We start from the raw sequence: 15,966 nt of genomic DNA, 5'->3' as shown, positions 1-15,966 counted from the left end.
TGCAGAAGAAGAGGCCATTAAAAACAAGCTGGAAATTCTAGAACTGCTGAAAGCCCTCTGGGCCCCTAAGAAACTGGCAGTTGTTCACTGCCCAGGGCCCCAGAAAGGCGAGGGGCCAATTCAGCGAGGAAATAACTTGACAGATCAGGCGGCAAAACGGGCCGCTGTGACACCACTACAGCCCTGTGTTTGTTTGAGGACCCTAGAGCCCGTGACCTTCCCTCTCCACCCTGTTACACGGACAAGGATGAGGCATGGGCAAAAGCCCTACCCATGGCCCACTAGTAGGGGGACGGTGACAGACAGCTGATGGCAAGATCATCCTGCCCCAAGAACTGGGACGAACAATGCTCTGAAAAATATATTGAGCATCCCATATGGGAATCAGGAGGATGCAAGATCTCCTCAGACACTCTGCAGTAAAAATTAAAGAAGGCAACCAGATTACAGAGGACATTGTAGCCAGTTGTTACACTTGCTGCCTGACTAATACCAGCACGCACTCCCCGGGGAGTCGCCTCCGGGGCACCCGGCCAGGTATGTTCTGGGAAGTGGATTTCACTGAGATCAAAACAGGAGAGTTTGGCTATAAATATCTGTTAGTCTTCATAGACATCTTCTCAGGATGGACTGAAGTGTACCCCACTAAACACAAAACTGCAAACGTGGTGTCTAAGAAGAGACTGGAAGAAATCCTGCCCAGGTTTAGCTTTCCAGTTATGATAGGATCAGATAATGGTCCAGCCTTCATTTCCCAGGTAAGTCAGGGAGTAGCCACCGCAGTGGGAACAGATTGGACATTATGCATATAGACCCCAGAGCTCAGGATAAGTGAAAGGATGAACTGGACCCTAAAAGAGACTTTAACTAGATTGGCCTTGGAGACTGGCTGAGGCTGGGTGACCCTCTTCCCCTTTGCCCTTTTCCAGGTTTGGAATTCCCCTTACCAAATGGGATTAACACCCTTCGAAATCTTGTATGGATATTCCCTTCCTTTATACCTAGGCTTCACACTGATTTAGTGGCACAGTTGGAGGACCAGGACCTCGTGGATGCACTCCAGGGGCTCCGCCAGGCCCAAGCTCCAGGCTATTTACCAGGTGGCTTCTCGCCTACTTCCCACAGGTTCAGACTGGGAGACTGGGTCCTTGTTCAGAGGCACCAAGTCCCTGGAGCCCAGGTGGAAAGGACCTTACATGGCTATTCTGATCATCCCAACAGTGGACGGAATCGCAGCTTGGGTTCACTACTCAATCGAGCGATTGGCTGACCCCTTCACGCTCCCTGAGGAGTACCAAGGTGAGACTTGGGAGGCTGCACAACATCCTTCCAACCTGCTGAAGCTCAAGCTACCGTCAGGAGAAATGATCAGCTTTTACCTGATTCTTCTACTCTGCCCAGTACCACTGCAGGGATCAACCCACCTGACAATCCTCACACCCCTTGGAACCAAGCCTGGCTCATCATCACTGAGACAGGCAAAACTTTGTCTGTGGCCCCTCAGGATACCTGGTTCCCTAATCTATATGTAGATCTTTGTGATCTGGGGGCACCAGACTGGGGACCCCCTTCAGATATGGAAGAGAGACTCCCAAATGGCCAGCTATTCCTAACCAGTCGAGGATGTGGGGTGCCTGAGGGGGAGCCAAAGCAAGAACCCTGGAATTTTATGTCTGCCCCGGCCACTCCATGACCAGAAAACTGAGCCACATTGTGAAACCTCAGTAACCCACCCCCTCTATCCCCTACAGACAAAGAGAAGCTTAAACCAGGATTCCTAAGTGTAGATAAGAACTTAGACCCCTTTTCTCAGGTGGCGGTATCAGCTACAGGGACTTTAAAAAAAAAAAAAAAAAGAGTCAGGATATTCGACCAAAAGACTAAAAAAGGGAGGAGGGTTGAAATGAATTATATGGTCTGTGCCTTTAAGAACTAGCCTCACAAAGAAAGGGGAGCACTCCTTCCAACCTACCTGCTGCACGTGAGAGATTTGGAATGAGCCTCCCTGCCAAGCCTCCCTGTGAGGCTTGTAAACTTAGAATACACCTTGCTTTTGCATTCTATACCTAAAGTCTCCAGTGGCAGCTTTGGGGATGAGATCTGGGCATAACACAGGCCAGTTTGGGCTATAGATATTCTGTCTCAAAACCAAATGGGATGGGAATATGGTGACACACGCCTTTAATCTCAGCACTGGAGATAAAAGACCCAGATACAGTTTCCCCAGAAACCCAAAAGAGCTGAGCAAAGAGATATCTTAAAAATAAGTCAGTTCCCCCTTCTTGGAGAGGGTAAAGACAAGTGTTTTCAAAAGAACAGTCAGGATGTCTGGTGGGAACCAATTAACTGTAGCAGTAAGCCCCTACATACCGTTCACCATGTAGAAAAAAAAAAAAAAAAAAAAAAAAAAAAAAAAAAAAAAAAAAAAAAAAAAAAAGAAGCTAAACAAAGAAATCATTCATTAAGAACAAATACAGATGACAAGTTTACAAAACAGAGTAAAAAAGAATCGGTAAGTATATTAACGAAAAAGCAAATCTGAATAGAGAACTGTCAGAAGCATGAGACACTACAGTCGGTAGCCATGGGCCAATTAACTACGAGATGCCCCTCTCCGGAGATAACATGACTAGACCCCGGAGAGGAGTTGTAAAACTCCTGACAGGGCAAACAGATAAGCTAGAATAAGACAAAGTCCAGGCCCGGGAAAAACTGGACCAATCAAGGATGGACCCATACTAACTCCCTCCCCTCTAAGAAATTTTATGGGTTTTGCCTATAAAAACTAACTTCCCCAAGAAAGAGTAACTCCTCCCTGCCTCACTGCACTGAGGCCAGTGAATGCTTGAGTTGAGTTCCCTGTCGGCAACTTGTAACAGATAAACCTTGCTTTTGCATTCTGATATGCTCGTCCTTGGTGGTCTCTCTGGGGGTCACAATCTGGGCACAACTACATGTGCTGGAGGGCGACGTCTACTGTGCTAGCTGGGGATGTGAATTCACTGGATGGATATCCTGGACTCCTCCAACAAAGCGGGACTTGATCACGTACAGCGTAGGAGATACAACCAGCCTGGGGGTCAGGTTTTTAGGGAATCAGCCTGTGGAAACTGTTATGACATAGAATGCTATCCCACTTACGCTGGAGCCAGACCTGGCGGGTGCTGCAACCCCCTAATTATCCAATTCACAGAGGCCAGTAAGAGGGCAGATTGGAACACTGGAAGAACATGGACACTGCAGTTGTATCCCAGAACAACGGGTTGGCTCGCTTTTACTATAAAGCGCACCCTCACACCGGTCACGGCAGGGGTGGGGCACAACCGTGTATTTCACTCCCAGATAGCGCCGGGTCCCACTAGACCTGCCCCGGCTTCCACCAAACGTCCAACACAAACGTCCAACCCTTGCGCCTGTACAGCCCTGTAGATGTAACCAATCGTCTTATTAAAATAAGAAACACAGAGCCAATGTAAAAGAGAAAGCCGAGAGGTCAGAGCTCAGAGATAAAATCTTACCTCCTGCAGTGCTCCTAACTTCCCGAGAGAGAGCTACTTCCTGTTTGTCTGTGTTTAAATAGTCTTTGTGTTTTGCCTTCTCATTGGTTCTAAACCCAACCACATGACTGCCTCATCACTGCCTGTAAGTACCGCCCTCCAGGTCTCAAAGGCATATGTCTCCAATACTGGCTGTATGCCTGAACACACAGAAATCTACCTAGCTCTTCTAACCATCACGCTCTTGCTATGGCTCTAATAGCTCTGACCCCATGGCAACTTTATTTATTAACATAAAATTAAAATCACATTTCAGTACAAATAAAATATCACCATACAGCCCACTCTGGCGGACCCGTAGAACAGCCCGCTTCCCTGCCGGGAGAACCCTTGGACAGGAGTCCCTGTACCCCCTCCTTCAAAAGTCCTGCTTGCTCCTGAATGCGACCAAACCTGACTTAACTGTTTCGTGTTGGCTCTGTTATGATGCACAACCCCCTTTTTAGGAGGGGACTGCGGTGGAGGGCAATTATACAATGACTAGCAAGCCCCAGGAATGCCGATGGCAAGCTAAGGCCTCACTCGCTATCCAGCAGGTACAGGGCCAGGGCTTTTGCATAGGAACGGTTCCAGCTAAGTACCAGGTTCATTGTAAAAACCCCCAACCCCTCCCTGACCAGACCTCTACCTACGGCCTCCTGATAACACTTGGTGGGCAGTCTACGGGACTGACACCCTGTGCACATGTCCAAGTCCCCAATAGAACTCAGGGCTTCTGTATAGTGATCCGGCTTCTGCCACGGTTGACATACCATTCTGAGGAGGAGCTAGAAGACCTTGTTGGACCAGTCAGCCTCCATAGGTCAAAAAGGGAGCCAGTAACTGCCCTCACTTTAAGCATACTGTTGGGGGCCAGTCTAGCCCGGCTAGGGACAGGAGCTGCTGCTTTGATCATCCAACAACAACGCTACTCAAGCCTGCATGAGTTTATAGATGAGGACGCAGAAAAGCTAGAGTTCCAGATTACCCACCTCCAAGAGTCCCTGACCTCCCTAGCGGAAGTTGTCTTACAGAATAGAAGAGGCTTGGACCTAATATTCCTAAAAGAAAAAGGATCGTGTGCTGCATTGGGTGAAGAATGTTGTTTCTATACAGGCTACTCGGGAATAGTAAAAGACTCAGTAGCCAAGGTCCGAGAGGGCGTGGCCCAGCGAAAAAGAGAACGAGAAGCCAACCATGGATGGTTTGAGTCTTGGTATTCTAAATCCCCCCGGTTCACTACCTTGATTTCCAGTCTCCTCGGGCCCCTCATTATTTTAGTATTACTATTGACATTCGGGCCTTGTATCTTAAGCTGGTACAGTTTATGAGACAGAGGTTGGGGACCATTCAATTGAGGTACAGCGTGGCTATGTACCTGTCAGCATTGCGAACCCCCCACCGCACATGAAGAAGAGTCTTTTTTTTTTTAGTTTCTCGAGACAGGGTTTCTCTATGTATCCGCCATGGCTGTCCTGGAACTCACTCTGTAGACCAGGCTCGAACTCCTGGAGACCCGCCTGCCTCTGCCTCCCGAGAGCTGGGATTACAAGCACACGTCACCACCACCTGGCAAGAAGAGTCTTCGGAGCTACTTGAGGCTCAAGATTGGGCCTCTTTAGTGTTGTGCCCAGATCGTGACCCCCAGAGAGACCACCAAAGACGAGCATGCCGGAATGCAAAAGCAAGGTTTAATTCTGGATATCCAAAAGCAATACAAGCCTAGGCAGGGACTTCGTCCAATACATCCAACGCAGTGGAGCTGGAGGAAGCGCCCACCTGTCTGCAAGCTCAGTTTTTAAAGGGAAAAGTCACAAGGTTACATCATTTAGGGGTGCTAGTATGGATACAATTCTGATTGGCTCGCTTCTAGGGACTTCTAGAAATTACTTCTAAGGGAGTGGTTGCCCACTACCATTTCTCATTGGCTGCCCTCAGGTGGAGGCATTTCTGTGATCAGTTACCCTGGAAACCAGGGAGAGGACATTCCATAGTCTGGCAGGCATTACCTCGTGACTATCTTGTGACTCTGTAATTTTACACTTCCTGGTTTCTGGAATCTGAACTGACTGGTTTCAGTAACTAATGGCCTATTCCCAAAAGGAGAATTAGGCCTTAGTTTTTGGGTGAAAGCATTTCTAAGATGGCTCATTTTGGTCTCACAGTGATGACTGCTGGACCACAGAATGTCCCAACCCTGATTCCCAGGGTAACTGTTTAACCACGGTGTCCCAACCCTAGTCTCCATGTGAAAGATCCCAGCATACTTGCTTAGCCTAACGCCATTTTGAGCGAGGCCTGAAAAGTACGGGGAAAGTTCAGTCAGAGGTCATGGGAACAAACAGGGTATCTGCGGTCGGCCACCTGGCCCCAGAACAGGGAACTAAAAGGTCAGAAAAACAACTTGTACCCTAGACAAGAGCCAAGTCAGCAGGCGTGTCGAGCTGGGGGAAAAACCACGAGCTGTCCTGAGTTTGAACCTGGCCTCATATGAATCGTCCAATCAGAACCCTATAAACCGTGCTTCTCACTTCTGTACCCGCCCTTCTGCTGCCCGACCCTATAAAAACCCTCCACTCCAGCCCATCGGCGCGCCAGTCTCTTGAGCCTCTTGAGTGACTGTGTCGCTCTGGGTACCTGTGTTCCTGAATAAAGCCTCTTGCTGTTTGCATCTGACTTATGGTCTCGGTGTGATCTCTGGGCGAGGGTCTCTCCAGAGGGAAGACTACCTTCGGGGGTCTTTCATTTGGGGGCTCGTCCGGGATCGGAGACCCCCCCCCGCCTCGGGACCACCGACCCACTGTCAGGAGGTAAGCCGGCCGGCCTTAGTGTATGTCATCTCTGTCCTGTCTGAGTGTAGTTGGTTTGTCTGAATGTTGAATGTTGTCTGTTTGCGCGCCTGAATCTGTCTGTGTCAGTGGAACTGAAGGAGCCGACGGGCTCGGACTTCGCCACTGCGACCCTGGAAGACGTTCCACGGGTCTCTGAAGTCCCCTCTGGGGCACGGTCTGAAGTCCCCTCTGGGGCACGGTCTGAAGTCCCCTCTGGGGCACGGTTTTTCTGGTTTTGCTTTCAGTTTGGAACCGAAGCCGCGCAGCGCGTGTTAGTCTCATTTGTGTTTGTCTGTCGTTCTGTGTTTTCTGTTTAACCGGCAGATCTCTCCCGCTCCCCGTTCCTCCCGACCCCTCCACCAGCGTGTCGTTTCCTCTCCCCGCGTTGTGCCGCTCCGGCGGCGGCGGAGGAGGGCGCCAGTGTGCCTCGTGCCTCCTCCCGTCCATGCGGCCGCAGCGCGGTCGCGGGGGTCCGGGGCGGCGCTGGGGGGGGGCCTCCCCTCCTCGCTCCCCGCTCTCCCCGGACGTCCATGTCCCTGCGCGGGCGGAGGGTCGGGGCTGCGCTGGTCTTCCCCGCTGGGTCCGCGGGGCCGGGGATGGGGTCGGCGGGGGACAGTCCCCCGCCGGCGACCAGCGCCGAGCGCACTTCCACCGCGGCGGTGTGCCGCAACCGGCTCCGGGACGGTTGGGAGGGCCCGGTGTGGGGAAGGTGGCTCGGGGGCGGCGTCACCCGTGGACGCCGAGTCACCCCGCCCGGAGTGTTACAGCCCCCCCCCCCCGACAGCACTGGAGGGACCGGCGGCTCCTGCAGCAGCCTCCGAACCGCTTCTACAGAGAGGCCCCAGCTCCCTCCCCAATTTCCGGTCGCCTGCGAGGGTCATTGATACAGCCTTTCCCCTCACCCGCCCGAACTGGGACTCCGTGACCCCGAAGGTAGGGAGCACCTACGTCTCTATCGCCAGTTGCTCTTAGCGGGTCTCCGAGGGGCCAATAGACCCCCTACCAATTCGGCTCAGGTTACCAGGAAGAGACGCCGGCAGCGTTTTTGGGAAGACTTAGAGAGGTAGAAAAATGTTTAATAAGAGAGACAGAAAAAGTGAGAGAGAGAAAAGAGAGCGAGAGAACGAGAGCAGAGAGCGAGCAGGAGGAAGGGAGGGCGAGAAACAGAGACACGGAGGGAGAGGGAAAAAAAAGAAAAAAAAAAAAAAAAAAAAAAGAAAAAAAGTCCTGGCCACTGTAATGTCTCAGGGACAGGTCAGAGAGGGAGTTAGGACGGGAGATCAAAGAAGGACACCGCTTGACAAAGACCAGTGTGCTTACTGTAAACAGAGAGGACATTGGGCTCCTGACTGATCAAAGAAGCCTCAAGGGTCTTGGAGAACTAAGCCAAGGGCCAAGGGCCTCCTCAATCTGGAGGATTAGGGAGGTCACGGCCAGGAGTCCCCCCCCAGCCTAGGATAACTCTCAAGATTGGGGGGCAGCCAGTGACCTTCCTAGTGGACATCGGGGCTCAACATTAAGTCCTGAGCCATACCGGAGGCTCTCTCAGTGACCACACAGCTTTGGTCCAGGGGGCCACAGGTAGCAGGAGGTATTGATGGACCACCAAGAAAAAGGTTCAACTGGCATCTGGACAGGATCAAAAGGGACCCCCCCCTACAAGTCCTAGCCCTTTGAACTGTTCGTGGATGAGAACTCAGGCTTTGCAAAAGGAATGCTGGTACAGAGACTGGGGCCAGGGAAGCCTGGTAGCTGCAGGATGGCCCCCCTGTCTGCGCATGGAAGCCGCCATTGCTGTTTTGCTCAAGGATGCAGGGAAACTGACTTTGGGACAGCCATTAACTGTGTTATCCTCCCATGCGGTGGAAGCTCTGGTCCGGCAGATGACCCACTACCAGGCTCTGTTGTTAGACACAGACCGAGTGGTGTTCGGACCAGTTGTCTCCCTCAACCCCGCAACCCTGCTGCCCTTGCCAGACCCATCCAAGGAGCACAATTGCCTCCAGATTCTGGCGGAGGCCCATGGCACCCGCTCTGACCTAACAGATCAACCGCTGTTGAACTCAGATTTTATCTGGTTCACGGATGGGAGCAGCTTCCTCCAAGAAGGAGAACGGAGGGCCGGAGCAGCCGTCACTACCGAATCAGAGGTAGTTTGGACCTCACCACTGCCACCTGGAACATCGGCCCAAAAGACAGAGCTGATCGTGCTGACCCAGGCCCTCCGGATGGCGAAAGCCCGGAGGACCAGGAACCAGCAAAGAAAATGGGGCGGAATGGAGCTCCGAGCGACAAGCTTACATCATGGATGGACAGAGGCCTCCCCTACCAAGAAGGAGACCGCTAACGTGGTAACCAAGAAATTCCTGGATGACATCTTTCCCAGGTATGGAATACCCCAGATATTGGGGTCAGACAATGGGCCCGCCTTCGTCTCCCAGGTAAGTCAGAAGGTGGCCAGGCTACTGGGGATCAATTGGAAACTTCATTGTGCATACCGCCCCCAGAGCTCAGGACAGGTAGAATGAGCTAATAGAACAATCAAGGAGACTTTAACCAAATTAACGCTTGCAACTGGCACTAGAGATTGGGTGCTCCTACTTCCCTTGGCTCTCTACTGAGCCCGAAATACTCCTGGCCCACACGGCCTAACCCCTTTTGAGATCATGTATGGGGCCCCACCTCCTGTTGTAGATTTTCTTCACCCTGATATCTCATCTTTTACTACCAGCCCCACTTTGGAAGCACATCTCCAGGCCCTCCAGCTGGTGCAGAGGGAAATCTGGAAGCCACTGGCTAGAGCCTATCAGGAACAGCTGGACAGGCCAGTGGTCCCCCACCCCTTCCAGATTGGAGATTCCGTCTGGGTCCGGCGCCACCAGACCAAGAACCTAGAGCCACGATGGAAGAGACCCTACACTGTCTTGCCGACCACCCCCACTGCACTCAAGGTCGACGGGATTGCTGCATGGATCCACGCCTCTCATGTGAAGGCTGACAGGGAACCCGACCCAGCGGGATCCAGAAAATCAACATGGACAGTGCGCCGCTCACGAAACCCCTTAAAAATAAGGTTGGCCCGTGGCTCCTCTTCCTCCCCCTCCTCTTAATCTCTGCCTACCCCCAGGGGACTAGGGCGGCAGAGAGCCCGCACATAGTTAAGAGGCTTACTTGGCAGATATTAAACCAGGAGGGCACCCTTGTCTGGAATATTACCTGGTGGCCCACGCTTATGCCTGACTTTTGTCACCTGGCGCTGGGCTCGGGGGATTGGGGAATCGAGGATGTAAACCTGAGGGACCTAAACGCATCCACCCACTCCGGCACAGTCCAAACCGCGGGATGTCGCACCCCTCTGTCTAGGTGCAGGTGGGCACAACATGATTTTTATGTGTGTCCAGGGGATGGGAGAGACCGGGTCACTGCCAGGAGGTGCGGGGGAAGGGGGGACTTCTGCGCAAGCTGGGGCTGTGAGACCACCGGTTCTGCATGGTGGAAACCCAGCTCCAGCTGGGACCTGATCAAACTTGAGAGGAACTTCACCAGAGCCGCAGGCGGTTGGTTCTGCGCACCCAAGTCCGGCCTCCGCCCAAACTCAGGGCAAGACACGTTTACCCCTGGACTCTCACTCCCCTTGAAGATAACCTTCACCGCCCCAGGTAAGGCCTATGTAGGCTGGCAGCAGGGTCGAACATGGGGGCTCAGGCTATATGAGGATGACTACGATCGAGGGTTACGGTTCACCATCAAACTCAGGGTAGACGCCGTCCGCTCCAACTCTGTGGGGCCCAACTCGGTCCTTGTGGATCAAAAACCTCCATCCAGACTTATACCCACTCCCCGGACGCCCACTGGGATCATGACTGGTTCCATGGCGCCACGGCCCGGGACAGGAGACCGGCTATTGAATCTTATAGAGGGCGCTTACTCAGCCCTCAATGTTACCAACCCAAATCGGACTCAGGAGTGCTGGTTATGCCTAGTCTCCACACCTCCCTATTATGAGGGGGTGGCCGTGGTCGGAAGCTTCACCAATTCTTCTTCACCCCCGTCAGGATGTGCCTCGACACCTTGAAAGACCCCAGCATACTAGCTTAGCCTAAAGCCATTTCAAGTAAGGTCTGAAAAGCACGGTGTGTCTACGGCCGGCCACCTGGCCCCAGAAAAGGGTACTAAAGGTCAGAAAAACAACTTGGAGCCAGACAGCAGGCGTGTCGAGCTCGGGGAAAAACCACGAGCTGTCCTGAGTTTGAACCTGGCCTCATTTGAATCGTCCAATCAGAACCCTGTAAACCGAGCTCCTCGTGCTTCTGCTGCCCGACCCTATAAAAACCCTCCACTCCAGCCCGCCGGCGCGCCAGTCTCTTGAGCCTCTTGAGGGACTGCGACCCTGGAAGACGTTCCACGGGTATCTGAAGTCCCCTCTGGGGCACGGGAAGTCCCCTCTGGGGCACGGTCTGAAGTCCCCTCTGGGCACGGTCTGAAGTCCCCTCTGGGGCACGGTCTGAAGTCCCTCTGGGGCACGGTCTGAAGTCCACTCTGGGGCACGGTCTGAAGTCCCCTCTGGGGCACGGTCTGAAGTCCCCTCTGGGGCACGGTCTGAAGTCCCCTCTGGGGCACGGTCTGAAGTCCCCTCTGGGCACGGTCTGAAGTCCCCTCTGGGCACGGTTTTTCGGGCCACCCCCGAATCAGAAGAATACGTGGTGCTGGTAGGGGACGGAGAATTCAAACACTCCGTGTCCCCATCTGAGTTTTTGCTTTCGGTTTTACACCGAAGCCGCGCAGCGTGTGTTTGTCTCATTTGTGTTTGTCTGTCGTTTTTTTTTGTTTTCTGTTTAACCGTTCTCCTCCTAGAAACAGTCATAGGAAGCCGGATCAGCGGATCTCTCCCGCTCCCCATTCCTCCTGACCCTCCACCAGCGTATTGTTTCCTCTCCCCGCGTTCCGCCGCTCCAGCGGCGGCGCGGCGGCGGCGGGCGCCGGTGTGCCCCTCGCCTCCTCCGGGGCGGCGCTGGGGGCCTCCCCTCCTCGCTCCCCGCTCTCCCCGGCCGTCCGCGTCTCCCGCGCGGCGAGGGTCGGGGCTGCGCCGGTCTTTCCCCACCGGGTCCGCCCGCCAGGTCGCGGTTTTCCGAGCGCGGCGCCCCTGCCGCGGCGCCGGCCGCGACCCCGGCGGCTGCGCCCGCGGCGGCTTTAGTCGCGTCGCCGCCCGCGACCCCCGGCGGCTGCGCCCGCGGCGGCCCCTGCCGCGGCGCCAGCCGCGACCCCGGCGGCTGCGCCCGCGGCGGCTTTAGTCGCGGCGCCGCCGCGACCCCGGCGGCCGCGCCCCCCGAACCCGCCGCGCGCTCCTGGGTGGGTAGACGAGGGGAAAGAAAGACACGAGAACGACCCGCGAAGCTCGCGCCCGACGGCGGCGCGGCGGAGCCCCGGCCAACCTCGCATCGGCGGACGGACACCGTGGCGTCCCGCGGGCCAGCGCCGGAGCGGCACCCCGGCGAGGGAGAAGGAAAAGATCGCGCCCTGCTCACTGAAAGCGCCAGCGGCGGAGCGGAGCGGACACCGCACGCGGCATTGTGTGTGCGCTTGCAGCGTGGGGTCCGCAGCAGGGAGCGCTCGTGGGAGGTCCCGTCCCCAAGGGGCGGAGCGCGGGGCATCGAGCTCCCGGCTCCGGGTCCGGCAGAGTCCAGCCGAGCCCGACTGCTGGCGAGGCGGCGGGACGGCGCGCCTGGCGGCCGGGAGGGTGCACTGAAAGAAGGCCGGCCAGCTCTGGTCCCCGCGGCTCCCGCTCGGGTCCCGCTCGGGTCCGCGGATCTGCGGAAGAGAGTCTCGACCGCCGACCCAGGGCGCGCGGAGCCCGCCCACCCCGTCGAGGGAATCTGCGAGTTCCTGTGGGCTGTGTGTGGCGGTTGTGCCTGGAGCGCGTCCACTGTCTCCACCGACCCCTCCAGTGCCCGGCCCTCGAGCCCGCATGGCGTGCACCATGAGCGGCGGTGGCGGCGACGATGTGGTGTGCACCGGCTGGCTGAGGAAATCGCCTCCCGAGAAGAAGTTGAGGCACTATGCCTGGAAGAAACGTTGGTTTATACTGCGGAGCGGCCGGATGAGTGGCGACCCAGATGTTCTGGAATACTACAAGAACGAGCACTCCAAGAAACCCCTGCGGATCATCAACCTGAACTTGTGTGAGCAGGTGGATACAGGCCTGACCTTCAACAAGAAAAAGCTGCAGGACAGTTTTGTGTTCGATATCAAGACCAGTGAGCATACTTTTTACCTGGTGGCTGAGACAGAGGCCGACATGAATAAGTGGGTCCAGAGCATCTGCCAGATCTGCGGCTTCAATCAGGCTGAGGAGAGCACAGATTCCCTGAGAAACCTTTCTTCAGCCAGTCATGGTTCCTGCTCTTCTCCAGCTGAGGTCAGCGGCTCCACTCAGCACCTGCTCCGAGAAAGGAAGTCCTCCGCCCCTTCACACTCTGGCCAGCCCACTCTGTTCACGTTTGAGCCCCCTGTGTCAGGCCACATCCAGCCTGCCTTGTCCACCAGTGCACCTCAGGAGTATCTCTACTTGCACCAGTGCATAAGCCGAAGGACAGAAAATGCGAGGAATGCCAGCTTCTCTCAGGGCACCCGGCAGAAGAGGGATACAGCCATGCAAAAACTTGCCCAGGGCAATGGACACTGTGTCAATGGAGTCAGCGGTCAAGTCCATGGCTTCTATAGCCTTCCCAAGCCAAGCCGACACAATACAGAATTCAAAGACAGTACTTACGACCTCCCCCGTAGCCTGGCTTCACATGGCCACACCAAGGGCAGCCTCACAGGGTCCGAGACAGATACTGAGGATGTGTACACCTTCAAGACACCCAGCAACACCCTGTGCCGGGAGTTTGGAGACCTCCTAGTGGACAATATGGATGTTCCAACCACCCCTCTCTCAGCCTACCAGATCCCTAGAACATTCACACTGGACAAAAACCACAATACCATGACAATGGCCACTCCTGGAGACTCAGCCATAGCTCCCCCACTCCGCCCCCACCAAGCCAAGTCAGGCAGAAACACCTCGGTGGGGCAGTCCTCAGCAAAGACCTCCAATCAGCGAACATAGTAGATCTGTAGCTGCTATTCCCAGACGCAATACCCTCCCCGCAATGGACAACAGCCGACTCCACCGAGCTTCTTCCTGTGAGACCTATGAGCACCCAGCTCGAGGCGGAGAGAGTGCCAGTTGGTCTGCTGAATCTCCAGGGAAGACTATTGTGGGTCGATCAGACAGTGCCAGCTCTGATGACAACTATGTGCCCATGAACCCAGGTTCTTCTACCCTGCTGGCTATAGAACGAGCAGGGGACAATTCCCAAAGTGTCTACATCCCCATGAGCCCAGGGCCCATCACTTTGACCCGCTTGGCTACCCATCCACAGCCCTTCCTATCCATAGGGGTCCCAGCCGAGGAAGTGAGATCCAGCCACCTCCGGTCAATCGCAACCTCAAGCCTGACCGGAAAGCAAAGCCAACACCCCTGGACCTGAGAAACAACACTGTCATCGATGAGCTCCCCTTCACCAAGTCTTGGTCCAGGCTCAACCACACCGCTAACTCCAGCTCCTCCCAGTACTGCCGCCACCAGTACAGACTCGGGAGACAGCGAGGAGAACTACGTCCCTCACCCCCTGTTCCCAGTGGCACCAACAGCCCAGCTCCAAAGAAGAGTACTGGCAGTGTGGATTACCTAGCCCTGGACTTCCAGCCAGGCTCCCCGAGCCCTCACCGCAAGCCATCCACATCATCTGTCACATCGGATGAGAAGGTAGACTATGTCCAAGTGGATAAAGAGAAGACCCAGGCCCTGCAGAAAACCATGCAGGAATGGACAGATGTGCGGCAGTCCTCAGAAAGGAGCCGCCGCCTGTACTACCCGGGCCCTTCTTCATGTCGTCGGATCGCTCCACGAGCGCTGTGAGACCGTGCTGGAAGGGGAGACCATCTCTTGTTTCGTAGTGAGAGGTGAGAAGCGTCTGTGCCTGCCACAGATCCTTAACTCAGTGCTGCGCGACTTCTTACTGCAGCAGATCAACTCAGTCTGCGATGAGCTGCACATCTATTGCTCACGCCGCACCGCCGACCAGCTGGAGATTCTCAAAGTCATGGGCATCCTGCCCTTCTCCGCGCCCTCGTGCGGGCTCAACACCAAGACGGATGCCGAGCGCCTGTGCAACGCGCTGCTCTACGGCGGCGCCTATCCGCCGCCTTGCAAGAAGGAGCTGGCAGCCAGCCTGGCGCTGGGCCTGGAGCTCAGCGAGCGCAGCGTCCGCGTGTACCACGAGTGCTTCGGCAAGTGCAAGGGGCTATTGAAGTTTTAATACGTGAATACTCCAGTGAGCTAAATGCCCCCTCACAGGAGTCTGACTCTCACCCCAGGAAGAAAAAGAAGGAAAAGAAGGAGGACATTTTTCGTAGATTTCCAGTGGCCCATTGATCCCTTACCCACTCATCACCAAGGAAGACAAAAGAGACTTGATATCGCGAGAGATCAGCAAATTCAGAGACACACACAAGAGATCATATGGTGACTAATGCAAGATGAAACTCAGCTTGGAAAGTAACAAGGAATAGGATAAACTGGAAGAAGAGAAAGAGAAAGAGAACGGGAATGAGAAAGAGAGAGAACGAGAGAGAGAAAGAGAAAGAGAACGGGAACGAGAAAGAGAGAGCGAGAGAGAGAAAGAGAAAGAGAACGGGAGCGTGAACGTGAGAAAGACAAGAAGCGAGACAGGGACGGAAAGATGATTAGACAATGTGGGGGTTATGAAAGTTACTTCTGTAAAGCATGGGGATGTGAAACAACTGGTAATACCTATTGGAAGCCTTCATCCACTTGGGACCTCATTAGGGTAAAAAGGACTACCCAAGGAGAAAGCCATTCATGGCGTCCCCTTACCCAAGGACGTTGTTGGGGAACTGTCACGTCAGGGAGAGATAACACTTACTGGAAGGGAGGGGGCCCCTGTGTAAATTTCACCTGCAACCCCCTGAATATATCTTTCACTCAGAAGGGAAGGGAGATAACACAAGACTGGACTAAAGGTAAAACATGGGGACTTAGACTTTACATGACGGGACCAGGGAGTCGTATTTACGATTAAGCTTAAAATCACAGAGCCCTCGCCTCTATAGGTCCCAACCAGGTTCTCTCTGACCAAAAGCGCCCCTCTTTACCCGCTCCGGCACCCCCCGAGGGCTACCCCCCAACCCAATTCGGCCATTCGCCCAAGTACGGCTCCGCACCCCCCGAGGGCTACCCCCCGACCCAATTCGGCCATTCGCCCAAGCACGGCTCCGAATGCTACTGTAACCCCAGTCACCCTCTAGCCACCCAGGCCCGGTATCATACTGGGGTGGTGAGAGATAATTCTTTGAAGAACGGCAAGGATGGTTTGAAGGATGGTTCGGGAAGTCCCCTGGCTCACCACCCTCATCTCCACCCTTATGGGACCCTTCTGATTTTATTGCTCCTTCTGACGCTCGGGCCCTGCATCCTAAACAGACTTGTCCAATTTATCAGGGAACGTGTTTCTATTGTTCAGACCTTGGTATTG

General features: G+C 54.8%; 1 pseudogene; it reads left to right on the top strand.

The window, feature by feature from the left end:
- Window positions 1–12,344: 12,344 nt before the first annotated feature.
- Window positions 12,345–14,345, top strand: LOC114695253 (annotated as a pseudogene).
- The last annotated feature ends 1,621 nt before the right edge of the window (window positions 14,346–15,966 follow it).

The sequence above is a fragment of the Peromyscus leucopus genome, chromosome 7 (genome assembly GCF_004664715.2).
Source record: "Peromyscus leucopus breed LL Stock chromosome 7, UCI_PerLeu_2.1, whole genome shotgun sequence".
Classification (NCBI taxonomy): domain Eukaryota; kingdom Metazoa; phylum Chordata; class Mammalia; order Rodentia; family Cricetidae; genus Peromyscus; species Peromyscus leucopus.
The sequence above is the reverse complement of the archived record's forward strand: the minus strand, read 5'-3'. Positions and strand labels throughout refer to the sequence as shown.